Source organism: Callorhinus ursinus, unplaced genomic scaffold (genome assembly GCF_003265705.2).
Source record: "Callorhinus ursinus isolate GAN/ISIS: 27379988/994484 unplaced genomic scaffold, GSC_fseal_2.0 scaffold12, whole genome shotgun sequence".
NCBI lineage: Eukaryota > Metazoa > Chordata > Mammalia > Carnivora > Otariidae > Callorhinus > Callorhinus ursinus.
In genome coordinates, this window is record NW_027397074.1 from 54,064,660 (window position 1) to 54,071,250 (window position 6,591).

General features: G+C 44.4%; 1 protein-coding gene across 1 annotated transcript in view; it reads right to left on the bottom strand.

The window, feature by feature from the left end:
• The window catches only part of IMMP2L (inner mitochondrial membrane peptidase subunit 2), an 875,294-nt gene extending 869,066 nt beyond the window's left edge, over positions 1–6,228 (bottom strand). The window contains 2 exon segments of the mRNA XM_073899084.1: positions 5,670–5,742; positions 6,210–6,228. The gene's annotated coding sequence lies outside the window, so the exon portion shown is untranslated.
• Between the last annotated feature and the right edge of the window lie 363 nt (positions 6,229–6,591).

The window sequence follows — 6,591 nt, forward strand, 5'->3', positions numbered from 1 at the left end:
CTTCTCTCACTGACCTGAGGAGTCCTTAAGAGCGGGATTCCTATCTCAGTCACCCTTCCCATCTTATGTATCTCTCCATCCTCTACAGCCTTGAAGATAGCAAATACTAGTAAGTGTTTGCTAAATCAGATCGTTTTTTATGTTTGGCATGGTTAATTCCCCCTTAGCCTCCTGTACGCACTACTTTGAAATTTTTCGGTTTTTAATAGAAGAGTGGGGACTTTTTTCCCCCACAGGTGGATTAGGTCAGAGAATAATGTATGCAAAAAGGCCAGATGTGGGAAGAGCAAGTTTAGCAGTGGAATTCTGGGCCAGGAAGAAAAGGGTAAATAGGACAGTTAGTATGCACTTTTTGTTTGTTTGTTTTAAAGGGAAGATTAGGCAAAGACAGTGACAATCTGATTTTTATCCACAAGAAACATGACGAAGAACCCCCTTTTCAACACCTCCCTGCCTATGGGGCTCTTTCCTCTCAGCATACATACATGCTCTCTCTCCCCTCAAAGAAAGAAGTCTGCCACAGTGGTTCTCATCCTCGGACACGTATTAGAATCCCTTGGAGAGCTCTGAAAATTCTGGACTGGAGATCAATGAAGTCAGAATCTCTGAGGAGGGGCCCAGGCACACCTACTCTCTCCTCACTTCCTCCCCTCCTACTCGCTCCTCTACCCGCGCAGTGTAATCTCTGCCCCTACCAGTCCAATGGAACCACTGACTTCTAACAGGCACTTTATAATCTTCATTGTACTTGATGATTCCTAGCATTCCGTTTTTAATTGGGTTCTACTTCTTGAAACTCTGCAAGTCGGCCTGAAAAGTTTTGCTTTCTCTTTCCTCCCAGCCTCTCTGGCCACTCCCCTTCAGCATCCTTATATCTGTCTTTGTCTTGGTTTGTCCTGAAAATTTCAATATTCTTCAGGACTTATTTTGAGCCCTTTTCTCTTCTCTTTCTATGCAGTTCCTCTGAGCACTTCTGTGCTTACCCACACCTTCAACTACTCTCCATATAGTAGGCACTCAGAATTCTGCCTCTCCAGCCTCCACATCCCTTGTGATGCTCCGAGACCTCATATCCAACTGCCTCCTAGAAAGCCCCAACTCACCCAGGATATGCCCTACAAGCAATGTAATCACACGTCCCAACCTGAATTCATCAGCTGCCCCTCAGACCTGCTTCACTCTTCCCTCTCACTACGCAAAAACCTGGTAGCCTCTCCAGCATCCTCACTCTCCCATTCCTGTTACATTCAAACAGTCGCAAAGACCACCCAATTTTCCCTCCTCCTAAATATTCTTCCTAAACATTCTCATTTCTAAGTATCCCCACTACTTCCAGCCTCGTCTTGCTCTCAGGTTCCCATTATCCATACTAATGCACTGTCTGTTTGGGCCTCCAGTCTTGCCTCCCCACCTGGCACCTCGCTCCACCCCCAATCTACCCAGCACACTGCTTTCACGGTGACCTTTCATGTCGCTCACAATGCTGCACGTGGCAGGAGGTGTGCCCTGACTCAGCTATCTGGTTTCATCTCCTTTCACTCCTGACTTTGCCCTTCACACTCTAATATAACTGACCTATATCTAGCTCCCTGAACACACCAGGCCCTCATAATGCCATACAACTATTCATGCTATTAGCCCTGTGCGGAAATGCTTTTGCTGCTTGTCAATCTGCCCACTTCTACTCAGTTTTCAAGATTCAGCTCAAACATAACCACTGCTAAAATCCTCCCCTGGCATTTCCATCAGGGATCAAGAGCTCCTGCTAGCCTTCCTTTGCACTTATATCTTCATTAGGGCAAATAGCACACAATATTTGAACTGTTGGTCAAGATGTCTATTGTCCTACTAGACTATAAGATCCTTGATCAAGGACAGTGACTTCATCTTTATATCCTCAAGTTCAATGCATACAGCATATAGTTCAAAAGAAAAAAGGAATTAATGAACTATAGGCCAATGAAAGGACAAGAAGATCAACTGGACTTCAAGTACAGAAGAAGTCCAGATCTTAAGGAGGTACAGACATCTATTATTAAGTCCCACCTATTAAAAAAATAGAAATAAATGATTATTCAGGTATTATCAAGGTTAAAAAAAAGAGAACTTATCAATAGACTAAGCAGGCAATAAGGAGGTAAGAATCTCCAATAGAGCAGCCAACAAAAGATCAACTGAAAGGTCTGAGATAAAGGTGGTTCTTTCTACCAGTCAAGTAATTAATTCACAGGCCTAAGTCCATGGACTGATCTAAAGATTGGCAACTTCCTCTGTCAGTTCACCACTCCTCCCCTTTGTCATTATTCTCCATAGCCTCTTCCCAGCCCCCACTACTAAATCCCAGATTCCAGGGGTAATTTCCCTCTGCTGGAGCCACAGGTCCTACTAGTGGATTGGTCTGAGATATAAGGCAGAGGCTAGGGGATTGGCAATCTTTATTCTTGTGGCCAGGACCTAGAGGAAAGAAATGAAACTACTATTTACTGAAAGTCAGTTTTATACTAGATATTGTGCTACTTTACAAACACTCACTAAATCTCAGAGTAATCATGAGTAATTATCCTATTTTACAGATGAAGAATTTGTACCCAAGATCACAGCTAAGTAATCAGAGCCTACCTGAAAACCCAGAGATAACAGCCTCTAGAGTATTTCCATACTCCTGACTACCTCAAAATGAAGAGAGATGTGGTCTAGCTATTCTAGGCCAACCTCAGAATATATCACTCTCCAAAACACTATTATAAATGTTGGCTAAAGTCTATAGTGTACCACTAATACATAATGGGCATACAAGTGAGTTAAAATAACTTTGGTGGGGCACCTGGGTGGCTCAGTCGGTTAAGCATCCGACTCTCAATCTCAGCTCAGGTCTTGATCTCAGGGTAGTTTTTTAAAAAAACAAATAATAATAAGTAAAGAAAATAAAATAAAATAGGTTTGGGGCCCTGATCTGGAAATCTAAATGCTATTTGTTATTTTATTCCTATAAGTACACTGTTAACATTACAAACAAAAATGGACTTGAAAATGAACTTCTGGAATACAATGGGCTCTTTAGCAAGGCTTTTCTTTAAGAATATTTTTCTTAGACAAAAAGTCACCAAGGATAGAAACTATTTTACCTTGTTAACTTGTAAGAACAATGACACTAGAAGACACCTGTGAGAGCATGCTTATCTGACCAGGTGCTCATTTACAGTGTGCTGTCATTTGAATAAAACATTACACTAAACCCTACAGACCAGAGCTTATGACAGAATGCCACAAACTACAGCAGTACAGCTGATATGCCTCTAATCTACTGACAAAATGTACTCCTTGCAAAGTGAAACCAGATGTCTGGGGTAAAAATCTGATGTCTGTGGACTTGTCTTCCTTGGCTTCCAGAGCTGTATTAGATACACTAAATACACAGCTTAACTGTATATTAAACCCACAACTTGGCAAAATCATGACAGTCTGGACATGAAGCATCAGCATTTTTATTGTAATTCTTATAAACCAAAGACATTTCTGAAATAGAAATCCTAAATTTAAGCCCTCAGCTAAATGTGGTACTATGTCTTTCCCACGTTAAGAACAGTGTCAGAGCTTTTTAAACACATTTATAGAAACTCTTTCCCTTCATTTTTCAAGCTGACACTTTTTAGACATGGCTGTGGAATGATTTCATGGTGGGTGGACAGGATTCAAACCACATCAGGTGTCAGTCTTTGTCTCAGAAATTCTAGGATCAGATTTAACAGGTGATCACTGTGAAAATGCTGCAAACACCCACCTCAGGAACTAAGTATGAGATACCCTGCTTCAGTTGCAAAGAAGATCATTAAGAGTGGATTGGTGACCAGATAAAAAGGGAGGGAAATTAACAGTACCTATATGCCAGATGCTGTTTTTTGCACACTTTTTAATACACTCATTGTTCTGTTTTGACAGGTGAGAAATTAGGGAGCAAAATTTTAAGTGGCACAAAGTGGCAGAGTTAATGAGGTAAGAGCCAGGACTCGAGCCCATGTCGAAAAGACTCTAAAAGACGTGCCACTTCTACATGAGGACTGGGCGTGGAACAAGGAGTGGTGTTACATAGCCAAGAACAGGGAGGTAAAAGACAGAAATTTACAATTTTGCCAAATAGTAACATATAATCATGAAATAAAAAGTTGAAGAAAGAAACACAAATAGTTGAGAGGGTTCCTCTGAGAGTCAGTTCATAAGAGACTCACTTTCTACCTTTTATATCCCTGCAAGACTCATTTTTAAATAACTTTTTTTTAATCTTATATATCCTGGAACTGATTCTCTATCCAGTAACAACACTAAAACAGGACACAAATCACCATGGTCAGTAATCCTTGAAAGTTTATCACTGAAAGTACTAGAAGGCAGAAAAATAGCACTGTCCTCCCACAACACTGTATAGACCTGCACATGACTAAGATCAATAGCACAGGGAAGGTCTTGTACCGTAACACTTAAGTATTCCAAAAATCTACAGAAAACAGGTGAAAGGCCTGCTCCAAATGGCCATCTCCAAACCCAGTCTCATCATTTTTACCATCCTACTTATGTATCAGTGTTCCACACTTTGGTGGCAAAAAATAAATATCTACTGAATCAAAGAATGAACCCATCATCAATAAACAACTATTTTCCAGTTTTTCATAAATTATATGTTTATCTATCACTTGAGTCCAATTAAGACAGGTTCAGGGCACAGGCAGCCACTGTCAAGTTGCCACAGAGTGCAATTCTAGCTTTCCTTCCTAAGTATCCAAGAATGGTTTGTTACATTCTTGCTTGCGGCTAACCTGAATTTTAGCTAACTTAAAATCTTTTATATGGGACACATAGGATGCATAAGGTATTCCCAACTTTCTGAGAGGGGCTGCGTTTCATTTCACCAGTAAGAAGGTAGGAGTGGTATATTGGAGACGTAATGGAAAATTTGCACTAAAGAACGGTTGAAAGAGATCACGTTGAAAATCACAGCAAACCCCCAAAGGCTTCTGCGCGCTGTTTGGCTACTTTTCAGAAGTGAGTAGAGTATTTGTGAGGGGGTGTCAAAGTGAAAGTCAAGAGTAAAAGACCCAGTCTGGTAATGTCACCCCCCACACCAAAGAACAAAAACAAACAAAAAAAACCTTCCTCTATGAGCTTGTGAGAAGATCCCAAAAGAATTTCAACAGTTACCATATTGCTAATTAACTTTACCCTTTGGCGTCCTAAAGAATTTTTACAGGAGTCTCTTTTTTTAAAAGGTAAAGATCTGTGGGTGGGGTTCCTGTCAATAATCAAGCAGGACCATGATTCTTCAATACAGTCTCCGGGATTAATCACAGCTTAGAGGAAGACATAGACGAGGCAGACAACTGCAAGACCCACGTTCCAAAGACGGGAAAGGTAATGACAGTTTTCTGTCAGGTCAAGTGGCTATAAGGGATCTTTGCCAAGCTGCCAAACTCCCAGCCATCTCTACAGACTCTAGGCCTGAAAAAACTCTTGGGTTTGGAGTCTGTGACCCTTGAAGGTGGGCCTCAGGTTCCTGAGGAAATGCAAGAATCTGGCCCCTAAATCCCCCAGGGGCAGTTCTGGATCTAGATTTTTCTCTCCCTTGCTCTCTCTTCTATAGCCCTAGCTCCTTCCACCCCTGATCATTCCTTACTTACCCTTTCTCCCGTTCTTCCTCGGTGAGAAGGGGTAAGTGGTTATTTTGTGCCCTCGCCCAATTTGGCCAAAACCCTAAAAGTAAAAATGACAGAGACAGGTGCTTTAAAATCCTGATGTTCCAGCCTCAGGAACTCCCACCACATGCCCAACAGTTCAAAGCAGAGGACAGCGCGTCCCCACAGCGCTCCCTCACGGGCAGGGCTTGGAGCCGGAGTTGTCCCCTAGGAGGGGGACGAGGAGAGGGCGAAAACTAGGGGTGCCCACTTGGCGGGGAAGAGCGAACCGCCTCCCGACTAGGCGTCGCCGCGGTTAGGCGCCGGTTTGCAACCACAGTTAGCCGGAGAAGTAGGCGGCAGGGCTGGCCGCCGCGCGGGGCCTCAGATAAACACGCGCACGCACACATGCTCGCGACACCGCAGGACTCGCGGCCGAGCAGCCCTCAACCTCCCAGCAATTCCCGCCCCGCCGGGAGCCGACTCCCCCGGAAGGGTCCCAAGCCCAGAGTACCGCCAGGTGTCGGCAGCTGCGCACCCACCCACCCCCTGCAGCCTCTCAGAGCCCCCCGAACCGCCGCCGGGCTCCCGCCCTCCGCACCCGCTGCGCAGCTCAGCCCAGGGGAAGTCCCCACGCTAGCCCCGCCCTCCGCCAGTGGAAAGCTCCGCCTCCACTCCCGGGCGCGCGGCAGCCGCGCGAAGCTCCGCCCACGGCGGAAAGCCGGCACCGCCCTCCTCCCCCCCGGCGACCGCCTGGGTTAGGCCTAAAACCCGTCGTGGATTTGCAACGGATCAAAAGTAACACTCATTCAGCAAGCAATAACTGAGCCCTTACTCTAAAGTCTGCACCGTACTAATGACTGAGAGGACAAGAGAGAGCTGAAACTGTGAAAATGTGTCTTCAGCTCCTCCCCTTGTTATAGAGGTC